This window comes from Typopeltis vanoorti, chromosome 2 (genome assembly GCF_054136105.1).
Source record: "Typopeltis vanoorti isolate ZY-2024b chromosome 2, IOZ_Tvanoo_1.0, whole genome shotgun sequence".
NCBI lineage: Eukaryota > Metazoa > Arthropoda > Arachnida > Uropygi > Thelyphonidae > Typopeltis > Typopeltis vanoorti.
The window spans coordinates 35347819-35375544 of NC_143550.1; the positions used below are offsets into that span (position 1 = coordinate 35347819).

The 27726-nt window shown below is 35.7% G+C and overlaps 1 protein-coding gene across 4 annotated transcripts in view; it reads right to left on the reverse strand.

Moving 5' to 3' along the window:
• aux (cyclin-G-associated kinase) overlaps nt 1-27726 on the reverse strand; it is a 482129-nt gene that overhangs the window by 236893 nt on the left and 217510 nt on the right. The gene's annotated exons all lie outside the window — the stretch shown is intronic.

Genomic DNA, 27726 nt, shown 5'->3' on the forward strand with positions numbered 1-27726 from the left:
TCTAGTTATCTTTATTTATTTCATTCCTGTTTAAGCGGAATGAAATAAATGAAAAAATGTGTGTGTGTGTGTGTGTGTGTGTGTGTGTGTGTGTGTGTGTGTGTGTGTGAGAGAGATCATAGGCTTTTACTCGGTTGTTGTGATACATTTTAAAACATAGATTTAATGACTTAAAAAACCGAGATAACTTATAAAGATTTTAATGAGAATAATACAACTAGTTTTGGCTTATAACAGCCTTCCTCAGGTATTCATAAAGGAAAAGAATAGTAATAAACATTGAAGTATCTAAAGCAACTGGAAATTACAGGTAAAAATTGCCACACATAATTGATACATAAAAAACGTTTTATACAGACACACACACACACACATATATATATATATGTGTGTGTGTGTGTGTGTGTGTGTGTGTCTGTATAAAATATTAAAAATATTTTGGCCTCAACATATAACAAAGATAACTATATAAACTGAGTGAGCAAAGAATATCATGAAATCCAATAGAAGAACATGAAAACTGCCAGGAACATAGAAAACTACATTCTCAATGGAGAACGCAAAAGAAAAATATTTCAGCTATTTAGATATAGTTTTCAGTGGAGATGGCAAATTAAATATGAATATAGAGAATATAATAAGAAAAGCTGGTATAGCAGGTTGCGTTGAATAAATTTATGTAGAAAAAGAGAGCAATTAGCCTAAGTATTAAACTAACAGTATATAATAAATTAAAGATCTTCCCTTTGTTTCTTAATTCTCCTTTTCTACCTTTACGGTGTCGAGGTTTATTTCTTGCAACTGCAACTCGAGGATAAGGTGGTCAGCCCTATGCCTCCCAGTGTGTGTCCTATGTCTGTAGATGCATGTGTTCATGGAGCCGGTTTACCTCTTCTGGGAGGACAAAAAAAACAGAGTTTCTGGGTAAAAAAAACTCCCTACCTCAGTATGAGACTGGCTAACTCACCTTTCATCAAAAGAGACCAGATAAAGGTTCCTCACGTCACTGACGGGAATCGAACCCAGGTCTTTCCGACCAAAGGGCTTCGATCCATAACAACTGAGGCTCTAAATTAAATATGCCAAGAAGTTATATTCTTGGTTTCATCTTTTATCCAAGTGTAAACAAACAAAGTTTGCACATGAAGTTACTTCATGACTGGGCTACTTGTATATAGAGGCTAAAGACTTCACATCAATTGGTTTAGTACCCCATAATGCAATGCCATATCCTTATGAATATGTATAATGCTGGGCATTATGGGAAGGGCCACTACCCAGGCCAGTCTCAACCTCTATTGAGGTCTCATCAGTGGGAGTCAGACCCAGAATTGATACCAAGGTTGAAGTAATGCAGAAGTCATATTTCCATATACAAGTAGCCAAAAGGCATCACACCTTATTATGTGAAGTCATTAGCCTCTATATACAAGTAGCCCAGTCATGAAGTGACTTCATGCACAAACTTTGTTTGCTTACACTTGGATAAAGGATGAAATCAAGAATATAACTTCTTGGTATCTTTAATTTATAGTATAACCAAGTGGAAAAACTTTCAATAACAGTAAACGAAACAATGGACTGCTATACAGTCCATTGTCTTGTTTATGGAGAATACATGGACTGCTAATCCATTGGGGTTTCCCAGCGTGGGTTCGTATCCCATCCTCGTCATTATAATTTTGCCCGCAACGGTTGGTCGATTGGTAGAGCCTCTGCTACTAATGGCTCACGAAAAAGGTTAAACAAGTTTGAGTGTAGTTAGTAGTTGGAAGGGGATCAATTGTTCGATGCTGTTGGCACACTCTCCCTCGATGAGTCTTTGGACTCCCTGGAGGTGTCATATAATAATGTTCAAAGCAATTTTAACTTATGAATCTGAGAGATGGGTTAGAAATAAAGCATTTGATCAAAGACTACAGAATACAGATATGAAAGTACTGATAAAAATTAGGAGATTAAATAAATAGCATCAATGGCAGAATCATATTAAAAATGGAGACATCAGAAACAAATTTTACATTGTTAGCATTCAGGCATGTCTGAGGAGGGCTAATCTAAGGTGGTATTGTCACTTAAATAGAATGGGAGGGGAAAGGTTAGCAAAATAGGTGTTTGATGCCAAGATGTGATGCCTTGGTCTTCCTCAGGGAAGAGACCCAGAGGAAGACCAACGTCTAGGTGGATTGATTCGAATTTGGATGGATGGATTGAACTTGACATCATTAGTACCCAGCAATATATGAAGAGCTAATCTAAGGTGATATGGTCACTTAAACAGAATAGGAAAAGTTGGCAAAAGAGGTGTTTGATGCCAAGATGATCAGCAAAATGGCAGATCAATGCACTTAGAAGTCAGAAATATATGACAATATTGGAATGCTGCTAATGATAGATTAATGTGGAGGAAAACTGATGATAGAAGATTAGTAATGATGTAAACATAATCACATAGTATTGTTACAGTATCCTGCACACCGCATGAACATACCCCATTAAGAAAAAACTGATGATGATAGTGATATGTTTTGGAAAAATTTGGAAGAAAAAAAAATGATAATGGCAAGTACCTGCTGGATTTCTGTTAAGACATGGACCAGTCATTACAAACACCATACTCCAACACACATGGAGAGAACAGTCAAATGATAAGACTTTTCCTATTAAGTTAATATTGGTATCTTCATGCTGGTTAAGGACATAAGACTATATAAAAGATTTGAAATACGATTGCCATTTAGTTTTGAGCAGGATAAATATGCATATCATACTGAAAAGAAAAACATAAAGTTCAAAAAAGAATCAAAGTCAAGCAGCTCTAAGAGGTGAGCTACACTTGACTGCAAATATCTTAATGAAGAATAAAATTAAATCATATGAAAACAAAAGTCAATCCTTAGAGACAATGAATCTAAAGAAAGCTGATTCTGAAGCAATGTAGCAAAATTGTCTGCAAAGATTAAAAAATCAGAATCCATCATGGACTTGAGAAGTTAAATAGAAGTAATCACATATGGGTGCAGTTAACTATAGCAAATGCTGCTCACTAAAATGATCAAATTACTTAAAAGTTCTAACCAGTCTCATAAATACAATACTATGATAATGAAATTCACTCTAGCAAATAACTCATAATAATACATAACAATTATAGCAATATTTGTTAGTTTAGTTTTATAGTGAGCTATAATAAATAACTCATCATAGAGAGAGTTGACTGTATTTTAACATAACTGTACTTTTTAAGGAAATACAATAGACTAACACATTAATGAAAATAAATTTATAAGTTTAATGGAACATGTGCACTAGACATTAAAATAACTTTCAAGGCTTACACATAAAAAGTTATATAGAATTTATTCAAAAACTCCAATATATATATTTCATCCAAGTTGGTGATAATGTATCACAATTAATAGTGGACATCATTAACAGTATCCTTCTGATGATGTCCACTATTAATTGTGATACATTATCACCATACATTCAATACAAGAATCAGAATAATGAGTCAAATCTTGTGTATGTTAGCTTGTGTCTTGGTCACAGCTGAAGTATATGATATTATACTATTAGAGTTCAAAGGAACAACTGCAGTAAGTTGCATAAATAAAAATTATTTAAAATAATTATTAAATAAAATAAAAATTATGAACAATTAATACGAGGAGGATCTGGAAAGTTCTGATAAACACCTAGATCAAATAAGTTACCTTCGTAACTCTGTTACTAGTATGTTCTTTCTTGTGGTTATATCAGTTGCTTTAATATCATTTTTGTCTAGGTGCTTATAAGAACTTTCCAGATCCTCGCCCCCCCCCCCCCCCCATAGTATCTGGCTGGATATTGACATCCAGTCTGATTGGTTCGGGCTCACAAATTTCAAGGAAAAGATTATCAAATTTGAACTTGCTGGAATGAAGAAGTTTTGTCTGGTTCCGAAGAAACTCTGTGCTTAGTGTCAACGGCATAAGAAACAAAACCAGCTGGTCAGATTCCAAAAATGCAATATAGTCCTAATGTTCTTCAATTCTAATCAAGGCAGAATGGCCAGTCGGTCCAAAATATGAAAGATGATATGAGCAGGATATTTGATAGACACCTGGTAAGGAAAGTGGTGGTAGGAACAAAGACAGTTTTTGAGCTGCTTTGTTAAGGAAGTGGGAAGCATATAAATGGAATTTATGAAGAAATTTCAATTTAGGTTAAGGGTAGAGAAGGTATTGAAATTTTTGTATCAGATTGTTGTCTGATAGGATGATAATTAAATTTTTTTTTTTAATGGTAGCTGTGTTATATCCCTTACATATATTGCTTTTAATTTTATTCAGTTCATCTAACGACAGGATCAGAAGAGCAGATTGTATAAGCTCTATGTATAAAACTCTTAATAACACCCATTTTTTGTGATGAATGGTGGAAGGATGAGCGAATACATCTGCCAGTAAAGGTTGGCTTCCGTTAAACTGAAAATTCAGCATGACCAGTGGGATTATGAATTATTAAGGTATCCAAAAAAGGGTAGTTGGTTACTGGATTCTTATAGAAGAATTTCTGGAATAAGTGTTCCAGGTAAGATTTATACAAGCATACTTGAAAAGAGGTTGAGAAAGATTGCAGAAGAGAAACTTGAAGAACAAACTGTATTAAGGCCAAACAGAGGTTGCCGAGATCAGATTTTCACTTTACGACAAATAGTTGACAAATCATGGGAATAAGACAGGAATCTGTACTTAAGTTTTGTAGATTTGAAAAACGCATATAAGTTGCCCAGAAAAAATTTTCAAAACACTATAATTATATGGGATAAATGGAACATTATACAGAGCAATGCATAGTCTATATTTAAGTTGTAAGTCAGCAGCCAGAATTGAAGAAAATACAGGAAGATGGTTTGATGTAAAATCAGAGGTATGACAAGGATGCACATTATCTCCACTCTCATTTATATGGATCACATTATAAAAGAATATGCCATTAGACCTGATATCAAAATTGGAGATCTCGAACAGCTTTATGTAGATGATAATGTACTTCTGAATACATCTAGTGCAAGTCTCTAGGATTCTCTAACTAAATTGCATCACGTCTGTAACAAATTTGACATGAAAATCAGCAATATAAAGACAAAAACCATGAAAATAGGCAAGAACATAGAAAACTTCAGCTGCATTCTAAATGGAGAGTCCATAGAACAAGTAAAATATTTCAGCTATTAAGGCACAATTTTTTTAGTGAAGACAGCAGGTTAAATCTGGAAATCGACAACAGAATAACAAAGTGGTATGGCAGGTAGCAAGCTGAATAAATGTATATGGAATAAGAGAGAAATTAGCCAAAACACCAAACTAGCAGTATATAAGACAGTGTCAAACCAAGTTTTAAGTTATGGATCTGAGAGTTGGCTTAGAAATAAAGCACTAGATCAAAGACTAGAGATCTCAGTTATAAGGGTTCTGAGAAATTTAGGGGAGTGAATTGATGGCATTAATGGCAGAATCATATTAAAAATGAAGGTATTAGAAAGGAAACTGATGTTGTTAGCATTCAAGAATGTGTAAGCAGAGTTAATCTATGATGGTATTGGCTAAGAAAGATTGGCAAAGCAGGTGCTTGATGCTAATATGGCAGGAAAGAAACCCAGAGATAGACCAAGGTCTAGATCAACTGATTCAATCAGAAGTGCCTTGGAAGCACAAAATGTTAGATACAACAATATTGGAGTGCTCGCAAATAACAGGCTAATTTGTAAGAAAACTGTTGATAGGAGATTAATAATAATGTAAACTTAATCATGTATTGCTGTAGTAGTCTGAACACACCTTGAGGGTACATATCAAGATATTGACATTCATTTTCATTCAATTGTCATGTTCAATAGTGAATTTGATATGGGAGTACATGGAGTTTGTTTTCTCCAGGAACTGAAGTAATTCTGACTCAGTGTGGGACCAGACTGCAAATATATCATCAACAAAATGTAACTGTATAAGAGACTGAGGGACTATAGTGTCAAAGACTTTTTTTTCCTAGATGCTCCAAAAAAATAAGCAGCTAAAGCTATTGAGATAGGACTGCCCGTTGCTGTTCCTTCTATTTCTTTGAACTTATTATGCCATGTAAAATAACATGTGGTGATTGTAAATTTAAGTAAGCTGACAATATCTTCTGTGAAATTAGATTGTAAAAACTGAAGAGTCTCTTGTAGTGATAAGTTGGTGAATAGGGAGACTACATAAAAACAATCTCATTATTAGACAGATGCAGATCTATTATTTTCTCTTTAAAGTCAAGACTGTGGTAGTATGTTGGTGAGCAGTCAACTATTGGCATAGTGGATTACCATCCTTATATATTTTAGGAAGACTATAAAGATGAGGCAGATGGGCATGATGAATTCGTAAATTCTCAACAGCAGTGGCATCCCATGATTGCACATTGTCTAATGATTTATTGATTGATTTGACTTTTTGTTGGATCCCTGCTGATAACACTGTAGGTTGATCTATCTCTTAATAGGATAATTTTATGATTATACTTGGTGGTATTCACAACAACAGTGGCATTACCTTTTTCAGCCATTTTGATGACAACATTGGTGTTCTGGGGAACAAAGAGCTTCAACTTCTGAGAAAGGTATATTTAAAAGTGGTGGTTTTGCTTTGCATAAAATTTGGCTATCTCAAACCATAATTTATTAGCTTCATGTATACTTAATTCTTTTGATACCTTTTTCTACATTTAATGATTTGTAAGGTATACATCAGGGCAACAAGGCAAAATTGAGATCTTTAAACAAACCATTTCAGATAAAGCCTTTAGACACATACCTTACTTACAAAAGGATGTAAATTTTTTATATGGTATGTATGCTTTTTTTTTTTATGTTCACCCCCACACATGAAAAGTCACAAGACCTATAACACTACAGTGGCATGTGTGGACAAGCGATTAAAGAGAAAAATGAAGCCTGTTGATACGTTTCTTAAAAAGTGGTAAGTTGTACTCAGTAGGATAAACAGTATGGAGGAGATTGTTCCAATGAATAGAGGTGGACAGAATGAAGGAAGCTGATGAGAAATTAGTTCAGTGTGTTTGAAGCTGGATAGTTTATAGGTGTTGGCCAGTGGCTGCTCTAGTTCTTTTATGGTTAGAAGAAATTAGAAGAATGGTAGTAGCCAATTCAGAGGGGTAATGCCATGAAAGGTACCTATAGAAAAGACACAGTGCTGAAACAAAGCACCTATGATAGTGACTGAGGGGGGTCTGTGAGTGAAGAGTAGTCTATTAAGCAGATAGCCCTCTTCTGAATATCATCAAGAATCCTTAGATAGGTCTCTACACCAGTACTCCAAAGTTGGATGGATCTGAGACTTAGAACAGAAAAAAAACACCAAGCTTTTAAAAGGCTAAGGAGACCAAGTAATATGTTTGTGCCAGGAAAAACTGGAAGTGACAGTCGACCTAAAAAGAGAAGTTGATACTGAAAAGAGGCTAGAACATTTTAAAAACTGAGAAGGAGTTGAGGTAGGATTTTTTTTTTTCTTTCTGAGTAATGAGGCAGGTGCGAGTTTTTTTTTGCCACTGAAATTTACTAAGTTGTCTTCACCCTGACCTCCTCAACATTTCTTTCAGGATGTTGAGGAGGTCAGTGTTCAATCAATGGTTATGGAAGATCTTGAGGTATCTAATATTAGGGTAGTGCAGAGTTTATCGAATGACGAAGAGTACTGTCATCGGTGAAGCTGCAAAGGAGGAAGAATGTGAGTGAGAGCACAGAACCCTGAGGCACTCCAGCATTGATGGGGAATTCTGATAAGAGGATGCCAACCACCATGACACACAATGAACAACCAGTAAGGAAGCTGGCAATCCAATCACAGAGTGTAGAAAGAGGTCATAAAATGGCAATTTGTTCTGGAGGCCTTGGTACCAGACACAAATGACGTAGCAATATTGAGAGTGATGAGTTTCTTTAAATCTTTCCATGGCCTGCATCCAAAGGTAGGTGAGATTAGCTAGATCAGCTGTAGAATGAGAATGGCAGAATCCATATTAGTGATAGCTAATAACTGATGAGTCTCCAAGTAATGAAGAAGCTGGTTCACTTTTGAAAATATTGAGGTGAGAGCAATGTGATAATCGTTAAATGACTTCTGTCTACTTTTTTTTTGGGTACAGGCTGGATGTGGGCTTGCTTCCATGTTGTTAGGTAGATGCCAGTAGAATACGAAAATTTATATAAACGATACAGGATGGTGTCAATTCTGGAGCACAAGTCTTGAACACAGCTGGAGGAATACTATCTGGATAGGAGCCTTATTAGTAACAAGATTAAGCTTTTTCTGATGTCCTTTTGCCATTTTGGATCCAAAATCCTTTTGGATTTCCTTTTGGCAAAAGAAGGTAGGCAGGTTGTGGAAGTACAGGAGTTGATTTGCTTTAGTTGTCCAAGCAAGAGTTGAAGGGAAAAACACTGATGGCAAGAGGTCCACATTTTCCTTGGGTGCAGTTACCATATTGCCATCAGGATGCAAGAAAGATTGCAATATGGAAAGAGAGAAGTTATGACCAAGCCTTAGCAAGGGACCAAAAGGCTTGACCCAGATGAGCAGGAGGTGAGTTTATTGTATTTCATTCTTATGAAGTCAGCTTGGAATCGTTAACTTTTTCACACATATTTCTAGCTGTTGTATAAGATGTATTGTTTGTTGCAGTGGGGAATGAAGGCTCTCATTTCAGTGAGGAATGAGAGCCTTCAGTTACTAGTTCAGTGCAAGTGTTTGGATCATGAAAGCAGAAGCAGTAATCTGATCATGGAAAAGCAGCATAGAATTCCAGAGGTCATTTCAGTTTGCGTAATTATAGTGCTACAGAGTGCAAGGCTGAGATTGTCTAAGCAGAGGACAAACTGTAGAAAAGGTGACTTGAATAAGATGGCGGTCAGTTGCCAAGGGGAGAGCACGGCATATTTGGAAGTTGAGTTGGTTAAGAAAAGGTCAAGAATGTTGGTAGAATGATGAGGATTGTCTGGTATTCTGATTGACTATTTGTATTAGGTCGTGACTGATGGCAAATGATTCAGCTTTTCTACCAGCTTGATCTGTGAAGTTTGGAGTAGGGGAGCCAGTTTGTGTTATAAACATTAAAGGCCCCAAGGAGGATAATCTCATAATTTGGGTAATTCGTTTGTAAGAAATCAATTTTTAGTAATCAAAAAGGACAGCAGGATTGTTAGAGCTAGGAGAGCAGTAAAGGCAGCAAATGGAGGCTGTAAAGTGAGGTAAGGAAATCTTAAGCCAGAGCAGATCGAAAAGTGGGGTTTCTAAGTTGGGTAGCCTTTGACAGGAGATATTAGATTTCACAAAAGCACATGTTCTGCCCTTTTTTCTTTTGCAAAATGCATCATGTAGGATGTAGCTGGAATAGTTGATGTTGACTGTGGCCGTGAAGGATGCCAGATGATTCTGTTAGGAAAAAGAGCATGTTTTGACGTCTGTAAATGGTGATGTATGTCACTAATGTGAAGTAAGGAAATCTTAAGCCATAGCAGATTGAAAAGTGGGGATTCTAAGTTGGGTAGCCTTTGACAGGAGATATCAGATTTTGTCTGAGCAGAGGACGAACTGTAGAAAAGGCGACTTAAAAAAGCACATGTTCTGCCCTTTTTTCTCTTGCAAAATGAATTTACATACATTTACTTTACATTAAAGCTTGTATTAATACCTCAAATGTTGGTGAAATGAATGTGGAAGTGTTTCTTACTGAAAAAGTTTTGGTATTATTTTGAGTGGGTAAGGCATTGTTTATTATTTGTTCCAATTTTTTTTTTTGTATTTTTCATATTAAATTTTTTTATATTTTTTATGGATGAGTTTTTTGTATTTGCAATTAAAACTCTAGTATTTAAAGATTTTTTTAGTTTTACAGATGTACCTTGAGCATATGAAATAGCGATAGCTTTTGGTGCAGTCTGTCCTGGGAGGGGGGGGGGGGAAGGTGTGTGTGGGTTTGGGATTTTAATATTTTTTTGGATACGGTAGGAATTATAGCTATTGGCTAAGAAGGTTTTGCAAAGGTGGTCAGTTTCCATGGAGAGGGCACTATTATCTGAAATAATTAATTTAACCCTCGTATATAAAGTTTTAATAATCCCATACTGTTGGGGCAGGTGACTCTTTGGGGATGTATGTACCAGTGTGTGTGTGTGTGAGTTTTCTGTGAACAGAGAATGCCAGGGATCTATCAGACTGGCATGTAATTAAAATGTCTAGGAAGGGAAGACTGTTGTTATTTTCTTTTCTTTTTCTAATATGAACTGGATCCTGGGATGCTGATTATTTAGATGTGTTAAAAATATGTTGATAATATCCAGATAGTGTCTAAAAATAAACAGAGAAAAAAATTAAAATCATGTTTAATCATTTTATAATACCAGAAAACATAATAATAGAAAACAATTTCTTGGGAAGAGTCTTTTCATATACATACTTAGGTCATCTCATTGATCTAAACTGTGGACTCCAAAAGGAAATAAATAGGAGAGTTCAACTTGCCTGGAGTGCATTCAGAACAATGATGTTTCACTCTGTTTAAAAAGGAAAACATTTAACTTCTAGTCATCTCATATGGTTGTAAAACTTGGTTGCTAACAAAAGCACTGGCAAATAAATTAACAACTCAGAAAAATGGAGAGGTTGATACTAGGTATCACATTAAAAAATAAGAAGCAAAACACCTGGATAAGAAGCCAGACTCACATCACTGACATCATTCACCATAAGTGACTAAAATGGAAGTGGGCTGGACATTTCCATGAAAAGAAGATGAGTGATGGACCACCATACTAACGAACTGGATTCCAAAAGAAGGGAAATGAGGCCGAGGATGCCATAAAAGAAGGTGGAGTGATGAACTATCAAATTTTGCTCAGGAAAATTGGTCAACAATTGCCAAGAACAGAGACAGGTGGAAAGAACTGGAGGAGGCCTTCGTCCAGCAGTGGACAGAAAAATGGCTGAAAAGAAGAAGTATCCAGACCACGTGGCCAAATGGAGAATCATCAAAGCATAGCAGAATGGTGGGTCTATACTGGACAGAATTTAGAGCTTTCTCTTCAAACATTTCCATGAAAAAATTAGCTAGAAGGGGGGGGGGGCATGGCTGCCCACTCTATTTGAAATAGCCTGTGTTCTTAGTTAAACAAGGCTGAAATATTGGAAGTATTAATTCAATTTATTTTAGTAAGTATATTTTTTTTTGAGGGTTCGACATTATATTGTGATGATAGAGGTCAATGTAATTTAGCGAACATGCAAAATTGATGATTTTTATTTGTTTTATTGCGTTTTTCCTTAGAAAATTAGTGTTTTATAATATATTAGAGTGGACTTTTGTGTTTTTAGAGTCTTTATAACATACGTTTATTGTAATATTAAATGTAGATGTAAAATGGCACCAAAAATGCAGAAGAAATAAAAGGCTAACAAGAACAGTGAAGTAGTGAGCAAGAAGGTTTTCTCCACTAAAGACGATATTAATGAAAATATTGAAAATAATTTAACCTCTGAGATCGCTAAGCTAAAGCAGATTATTAGACAGACAACAAGGGAACTACAGAAAGTTGAGCACTATTTAGAGGACAATAAATAAAAAAAGTTCAGCAGCAAAATGGAAAACAAAGCACAGAATAAGGTGAGTTAATGTGCAATAACAAAAATGTGGGAAGTAAAATTAATTATAAAAAGAAGAATGTTATTTGGTATGGTGACTATCATAAAGCATGCCACTGATGAGTTATGTCTTTTCCAGTGCAAAAATTAAAAATATAACTGAAGCAATTCAAAAACAGAAAAGAAGAGTAAACAAGATCATAATTGGAACTAACGGCTTAACTAGTGATAAGTTCAGTATGAGAGAGGACATGAAAGGGTTGGTGGAAGGGGCAAGAGTGAAGTGTGAGAAAGTGAAAATAGTATATTACCTTGATATGATAAAAATGAATTAAGAAGGGCAATGATTCAATGTGTAGAAGGAATGGATGCGAGTTTTTGGATGTGTGGAGTGAATTTCAGGTAAGACTGGATATGTATAAGAGGGACGGCCTACACTTGAATGCATTTGGCATCAGGAGTCTTAAAAAATTATTAATTGACATAAGACCCAACACAGAGTCAGGAAAACTGAATTATGATGACAGGAATCGTGAGAATTCGTGTGTGTAAGAGCAACAATGTTAGGTAACTGTGTTAATGATGGGAATAGTTATTATTATGGAAATGATTATGAAGAGAACAATTCTGTGTTTGTCCAGTTAGGACCTATCAAGCATGCTTAAAGGTCTGCATAAGTAAGGAACTAGATAAGATCACAGATCTGCAAGTTGTCAAATTGTGTCATGCAGGCAACAGAAAATTGTATGCAAAAGAGCATGCAGGTAATTTATTATGTCTGTACACGAATGCCAAAGAAACATTAGAAACAAAGGAGAAGAGTTTATTGCCTTGGTTAATATATTGGGATCTTTTGTTGTAAGCATTAGTGAGACTTGACTATCAGGTGTACTAACTGTATTGAGTCAAAGAGTATACAGTATTAATAATTAAGCAGATACAAATCCCTTGTTGTTCAACTGCCAGTAAGCAAAACTCTAAGATTGAGAACTACGAATCTATGAGTTTCATATATATATATATATATATATACCAAAAAACTATCGGCAAATTCAAGTGTAAATGACCACTTGGTAGTACAACACCAAGGCAACTCAAAGCAAAGGTGGAACAAGCTCCCTCACTATCGTTGATATTTTCTTATAATATAAAAATACAGCCCCTAGGGGATGTAATACTGTAATTACATTATGAGGAGAGGTCACTACCCAGACCGGTTTCAACCTTTTTTGAGGTTTCATCAGTGAGTAGTTAGACCTGGAAGATAACAAAGTTTAAGTGAAAAGAACTTTTTATTATTATTATTGTTGTTCCGGGAAACTCCAAGGAGTCGACAGACTCATCGAGGGAGGCCCTAACATCATGTCTGGAACAACTATTCAACATTTACACAGTATCTATCATATCTTGCCTTGAACTCATTCACGGTCGTAGCACCCACAACAGACTCTGGAAGCTTATTCCACTCATTCACCACTCTCCAAGTAAAAAACCTAGCTCTAACACCCTTGTCAACCACGCTCTTGCCCAGCTTCCATGCATGGCCCCTAGTCCTCCCACCACCAGTCATATTTTCAAAAATATCTTCTGAATTAAGGGGCCAATTATTATTATTATTAATTATTATTACCCCTTAATTATTAAGGATGCCAGAAAAATAGCCGTTTGGCTTTCAATTTATGTTATGATATACAAACACACCTTTATGGCATTCGTATAGTAAAGGTATGTAAGTTCTTTTCACGTAAACCTTGTTATCTTCCAGGTCTATCTACTCACCGATAAGACCTCAAAAAAGGTTGAAACTGGTCTGGGTAGTGACCTCTCCTCATAATGTAATTACAGTATTACATCCCCTAGGGCTGTGTTTTTACATTATGAGAAAATATCAAGGATAGTGAGGGTGATTACTCCACCTTTGCTTCGAGTTGCCTTGGTGTTGTACTACCAAGTGGTCATTTACACTTGGATTCGCCAATAGTTTTTTGGTATATATATATATATATATATATATATATGAAACTCATAGATTTGTAGTTCTCGATCTTAGAGTTTTGCTTACTGGCAGTTGAACAACAAGAGATTTGTATCCCCTTAATTATTATTAAGGATGCCAGAAAAATAGCCGTTTGGCTTTCAATTTATAGTATACAGTATTTTTAGGAATGACAGACAGGATAAGAGAGGAGGGGGCATGCTGCTAATGATATTAAATGTCTTGAATCCAGTTAGAGGTGAGAGATATGACTGCAATACCACTAACAATTTTTCATGTGGAGGTGAGTTTGAAACCATCTAGTGCAAGGTGGAGTCTAACAAGATTAAATACATAATGGGGTGTTGCTACAGACCTGGTGGATCACTTGCTAGTGACGAAGAAATGCATCAACAAATAAATACGATGGGTGTGAAAAGAGTGATCATAATAGGGAAATTGAATTATCTGAACACTGATTAGATAGCTATGAAATCACATGAGAAGAATGAAACTGAATTTATTCAGCTATTCAGAGACAAATTTCTCAAGCAGCATGTGACAGTAATCATGTAGTACTCACTTGGGAAGTGGCTAAGTCAATGAATTCTCCATTCAGAAATGGTTACATGCTGAATTACAAAGCAGGAAATTATGACCACCTGAAGGGTATGCTGGGTTCTCTACCATGGTATCAGTTATTGGATGGGAATGATGTTGACAGTGTGTGGAAAGTGTTTAAAAAATACTTAAATGATGTGATATCAGAATGTCTCCCGAGAGTTTGAACAATAAATGGGGTAGGAGTGAAATGGACTTCTGGGTCTGGCTGCCACTGATGAAATCTCAATAAATGTCAAAACCGGTCTTGGTAGTGATCCTTCCCATAAGACATGTCTGCAAAGAATATGTGCTTTGCATTATGGGATACTAAGGAAAGTAATGTAAAGTCATTAGCTTCTATATACGAGCTGCCCCAGCAGTCCTGAAAATACTTCAGGCAGAAACTTTGTTTCCTTACACTTGGATAAAGGATTAATCCAAGTATATAATTTCTTGGTATCTTTAATTTATCATGCAAGAGATTCGTAAGAAAAGGCTAACTATAGAATAACACACAATAAAAACTTTTTTTATTATGTATCACAAGATATCATCGAGAACAACAATACTTAAATTCAAAAACACAAGAAACAGTAGTGCTCATGCTAAATTTGGAATCCCTCTACATATAGTTGCTTGTTCATGTATTAAAAACTACTGGGCTGAAATAAAATTACTTAAATTAAAATATAGCAGATAAATTACTGAATACAACTAAGGATAACAATTTCCCAAACTTCTGGAATAGTGAGATCATTTCAATTAAGATTAGGTCTATGAAGTAAGGTTTTAGCATGTTCTTTATATAACTGTTAATGTTTATATGTGGATCTGTGTAGTAACTTGGCACTTTGCCATTGGATCCTGTGGTTAGCATTTTCCATTCCATGTTGTGCAAGGTCAGATTTGTGAGGTTTGATAATGTAGATGTGGCCTTGATGTTCAGCAGATATTTTTTTTTATAGATCTTTCTGTTTGTCCATAGTAAGATAAGTTACATGAACATGGTACTTGGTATATGGCAGGTAGCATCATTGGTGAGAGTTTTTTGTCTTGTGGAGAAGGTAGCCTGTTGTGAATTTGGTTGATGGGTTTGTATGTAGCATGAGTTGACATTTTCTCGTACTTTTTGCCACATGTTCAGAGATGCCTTTAATATATGGAATGGGAGTCCAGTATGCTTCTTCTTGATTGGATTGATTTGTAGCAGAGTGATTAATTATTTTTTGGGTTGTTATTGGATTATATCCATTTAGTTTCGTCTGTTCCTTGGATAATTTCCAATTTTTGTTTTAGGGGTTCTTCAGAAGAAAAAAATCTTGTGCACTCTGGGTAGACGGAAGTGGAAACGGATCCATATTGTTTGTGTTGGATGAATACAACAAGAAAGGATATATCTGTTGATGATTCCTTTTCTAGTGTGAACTTGATTCGAGGAGATGCAAGGTGTTATTTGTAGAAATGAATAGACTTCAGGTTCTGTGCGACTCCACATCACTGACGTAGCGTAGCCACATTGCTGGTTTTGGGCCAAGATCAAAAATTCTGTCTTCTAGGTGTTCAAGAAAAAAATTGGCTAAGTCAGGTGATAAGGGTGAGCCCACTGCTGTTCCTTCCTGTTGTTTATGTATTTTATCTTTCCATGTGAAGTAACCTAATATGATTGCAAATATGAATAATTTTTGGGTTAACAATTCTATTGTTTTTTTGTGAGGGATATTAGTGAAGAGCGAGACAATGTCAAAGCTTACTAATATATCTGTAACTGCTAGTTTAATGTTTTTCATCCATCTATAAAATTCCATGGAATTTTTTATCTAAGAGGTTGAGTGGCCAGTGAAGGGATGGAGAAGGTTAGGGTAGGAATCTTGATATTTTATATGTGGGACTGTCCACAGAATCCACAATAGGTCTAAGTGAACAGTTACTTTTATGTAATTTTAGTGAACCATCTATTCTGGGAGGTCTCACATAGCATGTTTTGAGTCTTGATGGTTTCTTCATGTATGGATGTTGTTTTATCCAGTAACTTGAGTTTTTTGAGCTGACTTTTGGTGGATCATTATTAAGCTGGGAGTAAGTATTGCGATCATGATCCTTTCTCTGGGAGTAATATCAACTCATTGCTACTAAATTCATTAACTCATCAACCAAATTCACAACAGGCTACCTTCTCCACAAGAAACTCTCACCAATGATGTTACCTGGCAAATACCAAGTACCATGTTTGTGTAACTTGTCTTACTAAAGACAAACAGGAAGATCTATAAATAAACATCTCTGAACATCAAGATCACATCAGCTTTATCAAACTTTACAAATCTGGACCTTGCACAACACAGAATCGAAGATGCTAACTAGAGGATCCAATGGCGAAATGTCAAGTTACTACATAGATACACATATAAACATGAACAGTTATATAAAGAAATTGCTGAAGCCTTACTTCATAGACCGAATCTTAATCGAAATGACTGTCTCACTATTCCAAAAGTTTGGGAAATTGTTATCCTCAATTGTATTCAATAATTTATGTGGTATATTTTAATTTCAGCCAAGTAGTTTTTAACCCATGAACACGCAACTGCATAAGTAGAGGGATTCCAAATTAAGCATGAGCACTACTACTGTTTTTTTTAATTCAATTCCTATTGTTGTTAGTTATTGTATTGTTGATGTCTTATGATACATAAGGCAAAATATCTACATCAGTGGTTCCCAAAGTGGGTGGTACAGCCCCCCCACCAGGAGTGCTGGAATGATCCGGGGGGGGTAGTGGCCTCATGAGCAAAAGGAGGCACTGAATTGACGTAAGGGGGTCAGTGAAAGCATAAAGGACAAAAATTAGGTGCTAAAAAAAATTTATTATCAAAACTTTTGATGATATAACTGTTGTATAACACAAGTAAATGTCATATTGGTTGCTTTATTATCCAAGGAAACATACAAAATGGAAGTTACAGCCAACTGGTGCTGAAGTCTGATGACAGGTCTTGAAACAAGCAAAGTGATGGCAGGAGGACACTTTCAAGTGATCGGGATTTTACAAGCCCAGTACACATCTGCAGGAACATGTGCATGTTATGACTTGTTCACTGTATAATACTATAAATACATGAGACATAAAATTAGTTTTAGATTGTTTCTGAATTGTGTGACAAGGAGATAGTAATCTGATGTAGCGCATAAAAATTTTAGTACATGTTCGACACCAAGTCGGTACTTTACTTACACAGATTACACACAAAGCAAATTATTGTTGTTCCAATAAAACAGCAGGTTTCATGTGAGTATATTTATACCTTTCCTCGTAAAAATAACTTGGTTTAAGTGAGAAATTGCATTCTAGCAATTCTGTAAACTTAACTTTTTTTTTTTTTTTTTTTACAGATAACATCATGGCTGAACTCAAGAAGAAATATAGACAATATAATATCGAATATTTGAAATACAGCTTTATTAAGTCACCTACAAACAAAACATTACCAATGTGCCTGATTTGCCAAAAAGTTTTTTTCAAATGAATCCATGAAGCCTTCAAAAGACTAGAAGAACATTTGATAAAAGTTCATGCTAATAAAAAAGATAAGGATTTATCATATTTTCAAGCACTTAAAGAAAAATTTTTGAAACAACCAACATTGGCAGGTATGTTTTCAGCAGCAACCAAACTAGATGTTGATGATGGGTTGTGTGCCTCTTACAACATTTCCTTACTGACTGCTAAATCGGGAAAACCGCATAATGTTGGTGAAGAACTATACTGCACAAGCCAGCCTCTGATATTATCAAGAAAATTCCTTTGAGCAATAACACAGTGCAACAAATTATTGATGAAATGGTCCAGGATGTTTAAGACTCGTTATGTGAGTATTTAACACAACCTAGCTTTCTATACACCTTGATGAGTCTATTTTATCAGGAAATGAAGCGTTACTTTTAGCATATGTACATAAAAGAAGAAAAAATATACCAAGAATTAATATTTGCTAAAAGTTTGCTAACCGACACTAAAGGAGAATCGATATTTCATGCATTGGAAGAGTTTTTTTAAAGAAAAAGAAATTCCTCTGAATAACATCTTGTCAGTTGCTACCGATGGTAGGACACTATCGCAGTTTATTGCGTATTTCAAAGAGGCGGTGCCAAATGTATCCCACTGTACACTGTGATTCATTGTCAACATTTAGTTGCCAAATACCTGAGTGATCACCTACACAGGTCATTACATTATGTAATTACAGCAGTCAACAAAATCAAGTCATTAATTGAATGACAGATTATTTGGACAACTTTGCATTGAAAATGATGAAGAATTCAATTGCTTGCTGCTCCATACAGAAGTTCACTGGCTATCAAAGAGTGGCTGTTTGAATCGATTTTATAAACTCTTTGACTCAGTGCTACAGTTTTTAGAACACAGAGATGATTCTTTACGAGCCAACTTGATTAATTTCAAAAGTGACATAGCTTATTTGACCAACTTGTTTAACAAATTTAATTAAACAAATCTACAGCTCCAAGGAGATGAGCTGAATTTAATAAAAACAAAAGCTGTTATTTCTGCATTTATGTAAAACTTGTCCTGTACAAATGAAACTTAGGATGGGGAGAATTCAGCCAGTTTCCAAACCATCAACAGTGGAAAAATGTGCTGAAGACGTGCTCAGCTACTGACAATAGCTGAGCACATCTATATAATTTGAGGCTATAAACAGTTCCTTTTCCTTTACAATTAAAGCACAATTCCTTTAATTGTGGAAGAAAAGCTTGGTGAAGAACAAGTTGGATTCAGGCCAAATAGAGGCTGTCAGGATCAGATCTTCACTTTACGACAAATAGTCAAGAAAGCATGGGAATATAACAGAGATCTGTATTTAAGTTTTGTCGATTTGGAAAAGGCATATGACAAAGTGCCAAGAGAGAAGCTATTCAATATGCTACAGTTATATGGTGTCAATGGGGCATTATATCAAGCAATACTTAGTCTTTATTTGAGTTGTAAGTCAGCAGTTAGAATTGAAGGAAGTATAGGAAGATGGTTTAGTGTTAAATCTGGTGTGAGACAAGGATGTACATTATCCCCTCTGTTATTCATTATCTATATGGATCACATTATGAAGGAAAGTGGTATTAAACATGATATCAAAATTGGAGATCTTAATGTCAGCTCTTTGCTTTATGCGGATGATGTTATACTTCTAAATAAATCTGCTACAAGTCTGCAAGATTCTCTGACTAAATTGAATAGCTGTTGTAATAGATATGGTATGAAGGTCAGCAATAAAAAGACAAAGACAATGAAAATAGGCAGAATCATTGAAAATGTCAACTGCGTTGTGAATGGAGAACCTGTGGAACAAGTGAAACATTTCAGCTACTTAGGCATGATTTTTACTGAAGATGGTAAATTAAATATAGAAATAGACAACAGAATCAGCAAAGCTGGTATGGTAGGAAGTCGATTGAATAAATTCATATGGAATAAGAGAGAAATTAGTTGGAACACTAAATTAGCTGTATACAAGGTGTTCAAACCAGGATCTGAGAGCTGGGTCAGAAGTAAAACACTTGACCAAAGACTAGAGGCCGCAGATATGAGAGTCCTGAGAAAGATTATAGGCGTTAACAGATGGCATCAATGACAATATCATATTAAAAACGATGATATTAGGAAAGAACTTGACATTGTCAACATCCAGGAATGCGTTAGCAGAGCTAATCTCCGGTGGTATGGTCACTTAAACAGAATGGGCAAAGAAAGATTAGCAAAATAAGTGTTCTCTGCCAGGTTGGCAGCAAAACGACCCAGAGGAAGACCAAGATGTAGGTGGATTGATACGGTACAAAGTGCCTTAGACGATAGAAATATAAGATCTGATAATGTTGGAGTCTTGACAAGTAACAGACTGATTTGGAGGAAAATTGTAGATAGGAAGTTAGTAATGATGCAATTTTTTTCATGTAGTACTATCATATCCTGCACACCATTTGAGGGTACATGGCAAGAATTTGATGATGATGAACAGGTCTTTTAACAGGCTATATAATTTGAGTCTCAGAACAGGGAAGATTTGCAGAAGTGGAAAGAATATATGGTAATCCCGTTGCAAAAGGGTGGTGAAAAGACCGACGCCTCCAACTGTCGACCAATCAATATCTCAGGAGCAGTAATGAAGATTCTGGACAAGCTGGTTGGGTTTGCACTCAGAAATGGGTGGACAGAGAATCTCGACTTTCTAATGAACAGTATGGGCTTACTAAGGGAAGATCCTGTTTTAGCAACCTGCTCACATTCAATAAATATGTTACCAATGAGTTAGCCAAGGGGAATGGATACACCATGATACTTTTGGATTTTGCTAAGGCTTTTGACAGAATACAGCATGGAAGACTGTTGCATAAATTGGAGAATATGGGATTGGATTATATACTACTGACATGATAAGAGGATGTTTGACTAGCAGATATCAAAAAGTGGTATATGGGGAATATTAATCCTTGGTCCATTGTTATTCAAATTGTACATTAATAACACTGGGAAGCATTTGACACACCACATACAGCTCTTTGCTGATGTTGCAAAGATAGGTAGGGTAATCAGGAGTGATGCTGATATGCAGCACTTGCAGAATGATCTGAATAGGCTGGAATTGTGGGCAAGAAAATGGCTGTCATTTCAATGTTAATAAATGAAAGTCATGCGCTTTGGTGTGATTAGATATCGAATGTCATATTATATTGGTGGGATTATGCTTAAACAGATGAGTTTAAGGATCTTGGAGAATAAATGCAGTCAAGAAGGGGTTAGGGCTAGATTTTTCTCTCACAGAGTAGTGTGTGATTAGAATGGATTGAAGTTGGATGTTATATGCATTGAAGTAGCGAGAATGAATTCAATAATGGGTATGATAGCTAGTGTGAATAGTATGGCCTTCCTCGAATTCCTGATATTCACCCCCCCCCCATTTACCAGTGTCCATACTTCACATACTCGCGATCCGTCCTTATATTTAACATTCCAAAATCCCAATATTTGCAACACTTCTTTATATCCTTTCCAGAGTTTCTTTATTCCCTTGGAAAAAAGGAGAAAAGATCAGCACACAATATTTCAAGCGAGATTGTATCACTTGATACAATCTCACTTGGTGGTGAGTACATCTAGTGTGAATGCATCGAAAAGGCCTTGAAAAGAGATATACAACTTCCTTATATGTCAATGATTATTTCAGTCATTGCAATTATCGTCTGAGTTGTATTTGCAATCTTTTGCTATGTAGGATAGCCCCTCTATAACTTCCTTGACCTCGTCAATTTCTTCTAGCATAATCCCACCAATATAATATACTATTGCATACCTGTGCCAAAGTACATAACTTTGCATTTAACACTGATCAGACAGCCATTATTTTTTGCTTACAGTTATAGCATATTGAAATAAGTGCTGTATCAGTAGCATCCCTGATCACCCTATCTAGTTTTGCATGTGTATACTGATCCCTGTGGTGCACTGCTGTTTATCTTCCATCTAGTAGATGTATCCACACCTAATAGACCACTTCCTGATGCCTGTCAGCCACTTGCTAATTCAAGTTAATAGTTTATATTCCAATCCCATATCATCCAATTTACATAATACCCTTTCATGTGGTATCCTGTGAAATGTCTCAGCAAAGTCCAACAGTATGATAAAATATTCATTCCCCTTTATCCAATTCAGCTGACACATTATAAAATGAGTGAATTGCTCAAATATGATCCTCACTCTTTGGTAAACCTACATGTTTCATTGCAAAGTATAGCTTGTCTGCCAACCAATTTCTGTATGAGTTTTTACCACCTTCTCTATCTTAATCAGGGATAATGACAACTCATAGTTACACATCAGCTATTGCACCACCCTCTGCAACAGCTGATGTGTTGCACCATGGTGGCGCATTACATCAGAGTGGAACACACAAGAGTGGGACTATCATATAATCTTTCTATTCTTGGGGGATTCCTCCTGAGCTGAGACTGAAATCAAACAAACATGTCAAGGGCCTAATCAGTTTGGCTGAACATACCTTTAGCATACATGCGGATATCCCATCTGTCCCCACTGCCAAATTTTTATCAAGGTTATACAACTCTAGAACCTTCTTCTAATACACCTCTATCTCTTCATCTAATGTACTGTTAGAACTGTGCACCATGTTGCACAATACCAATGATACTTGAACAATGCGGATACTCATTATTTGAGTATCATATCTGCTTCTAACACATGCATACCTCTGCATTCAGTGAAGTTATTCTTCCACATTCATAAAGCAAATGCTTTGACCTTCATATCAATTTCATCATTTGGAGTATACACACATATATACATAAATATGTATACTCCAGATGACTTGGATATGAAGGTCAAAAGATCAAGTGATTATTTTGGTTATATTAAATTGAAGTTAATACTCTAACACAGTAGTTATCTCCATAATCTATTATAATGAATGCTGCATGAAAAAGTTGTTGTACAACATCTCAATAAATTCTCCTTCATTCCTATCACGAGTTTTCTCTGACACCCTAAAAATGTTTGGATAACTTAAGTCATCCATAATAATTACTAATTTAGTACACATCATGGGAAGGCATTTCATTTTCCCTAGCAAATGAACCATGAAGTCTATAGCAACAGACATACCATTTATTTCATTCACTTCACACCAGATAATCTCAAACTCAGCCCACTGCTACATAAAATATTATTACTATTATATAAATTAAGTGGATATTAAATCCAGCATTATTTCAAAGCCAAATGTAGAAAGTATGAAAGTTTTGTATGAAATTTGACCAGAGCGCTGGGAATACACTCGCTGGCATTTATGAGTTGCCCAACGCAGACCATATAGAAGACATGATCGCTTGCTCTAGCATCCATATATTTGCCTTTTATTGGTCCATTCTGATAAGGTTTCACTGGCCTGACAGCTGTTTCGAACTGGTTGGTTCTCCTCAGAGACCAGACAGAAACCTTAAGAGAGCAAAAAGTCTCATTCAGTACTAAGGAACTCGAAGTGTCAGGCAACTTGCAAATGCCGGCGAGTGTATTCCCGTAAACTCCCTGGTCAAATTTCATACGAAACCTTCATAGTTTCTACATTCGGCTTTGAAATAATGCTGGATTTAATATCCACCACTTAATTTATATCATTTTGCATCACCGAAATGAAGCCTTTTGTCTCTTTATTTTAGTAAATACTTTACGCACCAACCGAGAGTTCGCTTATGAAAAATACACCTCTGCGACACTTCAAGTTCCTTAGTACTGAACGAGAATTTTTGCTCTCTTAAGATTTCTGCCTGGTCTCTGAGGAGAACCAACCAATTCAAAACAGCTGTTAGATCAATAAAACCAACCTTATCAAAATGGACCAATCAAAGGCGAATATGGACATATATGGACACTTGGGCAAGTGATCATGTCTTCTATGTGGTCTGCACTAGGGCAACTCATAAATTCTGGCTAGTGTATTCCTGTAAGCTCTCTGGTTAAATTTCACACAAAACTTTCATAGTTTCTACATTCAAAATAATGCTGGATTTAATATCCATTTCATTTATATAATTTTGCATTGCCGAACTGAAGCCTTTTGGCTCTTTATTTTAGTAAATATTATTTCTATTATTGCTTTCATGAGTTTCTGATTTAATTAGACTCAAATAATCGGATTATTTTTTATTAGTAGTAGTACCTTTTAGTAGTTATCATTAGTAGGACCTTTCTCCTCTTCTGTCCTTCCTAATGATACTATACACGTTATACTCAATTCCAGTTATTACACCTAGCTCTGAAAGTCAGGTTTCACTAATGCCTAAGGTTGTTGGCATTAGTGAAATCTGGCTTTCACAATGTACCTCCCAAGACAACAAAAACTCAAATGATTTGTTCCTGATACTCCTGATATTTGTGTACTGACTTCACAAGTTATTACCTCCTACTTTTTTTGGATATATCTGAAGTTAGGCCCAGATGGATAAATTTATCTTTCATATCCTCCGCATTGCACACATGCACTGAAAAAGTTCAAACTTTAAGTATAGGATCTACCCCTTCACAGATAAATAACCATAAACATTCACATCATTATCATGTTTGCATACCTTAAATGAACTTACACAAACATTTCACCATTCCTCCTCCTACGATGACTTTCTCTGCATTATAACTTCAGTAAATAATTTCTCTAGATTCCTGATGTCAAATCAATGCAGATATAGGTTATTCCTCATATACAAGTCTTTTCTACAAACTCACTCCACACATCCAAAAACTCACATCCATTTCTTCTACACAGCATCAGCAACGAATCATTTGCTATCTTATCTTCCTCCGTAAGTCATTACATCACAGTAACAAAAACTGACAACAGATAGAATTCAATAGTAAACTGGTTGTTGTTTCTACATACTTTTCAATATTTAGTTTTATCATGGTTAATTGTAATCCTAGTTTTGAAACAGAGGTTTTGAGCTTAGTGAAAGTAATTGGGATGTTTTCATTTTCTCCAACTAAGCAAATCTCATCTGCATATCCCAACATTACTCTTCCACTTATGTTATCTTTTACAGTTTCTCTAATAATTTTTTAATGCTAACTTTAAAAGGATATCCTTGCTTCACTCCTGTCTTAATACCAAAAGGTTCATATCTAATTCCATTAGCCAATACCATGTTTTGACTGTCAGTGGTGCAAACTTGATTAAATTTATTACCTTAAGAAGCAATTCCAAGTTCATTTAATACTTTCAAAGGCATTCTCAGCCAGTCTGGTTGGCCAATTTATATTTATTCAATAATAATATATTCATTTCTATCACATGGCAACTGTTTTTAGCTGGTAAACCAATCATTGTATGCACCTTCTATTCTGGTTCTTTGATTTCCTGTTGTTTCTACACACTGATGATGTACTGTTATTTTCAGTACAAAATATCTATACTTTCATTAAAGTTTATTATTGTGGTTATCATGTATCCTTTTCTTTAGTGTTACACAGTGATCAGCATTCATTTATATATATATATTTTCCCTAGAGGTCATGATCTGATTTTCCCTTTCAGTCGTTTCTGACTGTAGGTGACTCTGTGGGCAATGTCCACAAAGTATTCCTGGTGAGATTTTTGCAGGGTAGTTCACCATTGCTTTCCCCAACACTCCAATTTTTTCCGGGCTCAGGACCAGCATATGGCTGGGACATATTCATGACTGTAATCCATGTGTGTTCACGAGGCCGGTTTGCCTGTTCTTGGAGATGAAAAACCCGAGTTTCTGGATGAAAAAACGCACTACCTCCGTATGAGACCGGCTAACTCACCTTTAGTTGAAAGAGACCAGATAAAGGTTCCTCACGTCACAGATGGGAATAGAACCCAGGTCTTTCCGATCAAAGGGCTTTGTCTATACTGACTGAGCTACGGAGGCTCCTAGAGATCATGCTAGTAGAATAACCATTGATCAAATCATTGTCTTTTTAGCATACTGTGTGAAATGTAATTCAGCTTGTCTCTGTACATATGTGTATACTCCAGATGATGACCTTAATATGAAGGTCAAAACATTGGGAAATTAAAATAGTTATTTATACCACAACACGGTTGTGGAATTCATAATTTGTCTAAAAAAGTGGTTATGTAATTTTGGTAATTTATGGTGAGATTATCATTTCCATTCTTCAGATCCAGATACTTTTTGTTACAGAAATTATCTACGCTGAAATAAAGGTTTTCATTTCTCACTCTATTCAAAATTTCCACCCTATATCCAAACCATGAGTTTCCAAAAATTGTGCCAGGGCAGTCCAAGAAATGAAAACAGCTTATTTTAAGTGGCTTGAGATAAAAACTCCGGCATCATTCACAGCCTACACTGGTTTTGCAATACCTGCAAACCCATCATTAAAAAAAGCTAACATGACAGGTCTAAATGTAGAAAACTCACTACCTGTGCCATGGCAATCGTATCTTCTGATTTCTTGCAAAAGCTGCTGGGTATAACTTTTGTCCTTCAATGCTTCCACCTCTTTCTTGTTCAAGTGGTAGCATTGCAATATCACTTAAAGATAAGGCTGACTACCTGCCATCATGCTTCTCATCAAAATCCTAAAAAGATGAAGGTGATTCACCTTTAGCTGTAACATTTCATCAAGAGGTATAGTGTAGCCTCACACTTTCCTGCTAATGCATTAAAGTTTGAAAGGGGGAGGAACTCTTCTGTCATTACATGTAGTGAATGATAATAGAAAAAGCTGGCAATCCAGTTACAAATACCTTGGAAATATCAAGCGCAAACTTTGCCATGGAATGTATCCAGAGGTGATAATGTAAGCCAGCAGATCTGCAATCACCTTCAATGCTTCAAAAACAGAGTTCAGCCTATATCTTGTAAAAAAAAAACGACCTTAGTTTCTTCTCAGTTCATTTTTGATAATGCCAAATTTCACAATCAAGACCAGATCTCTAGTCTCAGACTGACTCTTACTCCTAGCCTATCCAACTTGGCATACTTTTTCACTCAAGAACATTACTTCTCCTGCCCACTTGCTTCCTCTTTACTAATCTCAAATCTGCCAACCTTGGAATATTCCTCACATATAGGATGGTACACCTCTCTCAAAATTCTTGATGCAGTTCAGAAGAGAGAAGTTCAGCTGATTGATGATGCCGATCTTACAATCTTCAGCCACTCTCTCTCATAGATGGTCCTTTTTCTGCATTCTCTTCTACAAATATTTTTTCATGGACATTCAGCAGAAGTAGCATCCATTATATCTATCTCCATTCCAATTTCTGATAAACCTACAATAAATAGTCCATTTCTGTATTATGTCTCTATTACAGGGTACAGTTCAGAAAAACTAGCATCCATTATGCCCTCCTTCCCATTTCTGATAAACCTATAAAACACGAGCAGAATCTGCCCAACATTTTTACAATCTGAACTGCAAACTCGCCAAATCTGTTACTCATAGTCGCCTTTCCTTCTATGTATATCAGTTCTGTGAAACAGTCTTCACCACAAAGCACGTCCCAAGGATTACAATCTCCAGCTCTTTAAGAAGAATATCAACAGATTACTTTGCTCTCGACCCCAGCCCACATATTGCATTTATTTTCTAAAGGCCTCATGGCTTCAGAAGAGTTTTTGTGTGTGAAAGTGATAAAAAAAACAAAAATTTTAATTTTAAAAAATCCATTCCACTAACCAAGCTGGTTGTGTAGTACTATCATAGTATCGTGTACATCTCTTTAAAATAATATAAGGAATTGGATGATAATTATGAAAGATGATTTCAAAAATATATAGGTTAATTTGTTTGGTTTCATTATCATACATTTTAATGTTTGTTCCTCATTTTATACCTTAAACCAACTATTCCCAATGGATCAATGAGCAAATTATAATAAATTAAAAAAAAAGAAAGAA